Genomic DNA, 609 nt, shown 5'->3' with positions numbered 1-609 from the left:
ATATTCCTTCTCTCTGTGCCCCTCCACGTTCTTGCCCTCACTTTTGCCTTTAGAGAACATGGCTGCCACTATGTGCGCATGAGCAGTGACTCCACATTAATGTGTGCCTCTGACGGTCTCCGTACAGGCTGAGGGAGGTGTGTCATGTGACGACATGACTCACACCCTCGTTATCCCTGGGAGTTCCCGATGACGTGCACCGCTCATTGTGGTTTCACTCCTCATGCTCCAATCAAATTCAGTGGCTCTTGTTTTAAACTCCTTCACACTACACAGTTGTAGCGCAGCTCCCCGAGGAAGGTCACGAAACGTGCGCGTCGGAGCACGCCACGTCGGGTAGTTAACACATATGGGTAAGTGTTTCACATTTATTACGGCTTTATAGCTTTAAACTCAGCTGGTAATTTGCCTTGTTGCTGAACACGTACTAAGCTGTTGATTGTGAAACTGGGCACATCGCTCATTATGTCTAGTTACTGTCAGCAGGTCTGCTTTGCATTCCTTATCTTTACTGTATAATTTAATTAGACCCACCCCCTGGGCTTAAGGTTTTGGCGATCTGCCCTGTGGTATTACATCTATCAGCTTTTGTTTGTGAAACTGAGCTTA

Source organism: Anomaloglossus baeobatrachus, chromosome 3 (genome assembly GCF_048569485.1).
Source record: "Anomaloglossus baeobatrachus isolate aAnoBae1 chromosome 3, aAnoBae1.hap1, whole genome shotgun sequence".
Taxonomy (NCBI): Eukaryota; Metazoa; Chordata; class Amphibia; order Anura; family Aromobatidae; genus Anomaloglossus; species Anomaloglossus baeobatrachus.
The sequence above is the reverse complement of the archived record's forward strand: the minus strand, read 5'-3'. Positions refer to the sequence as shown.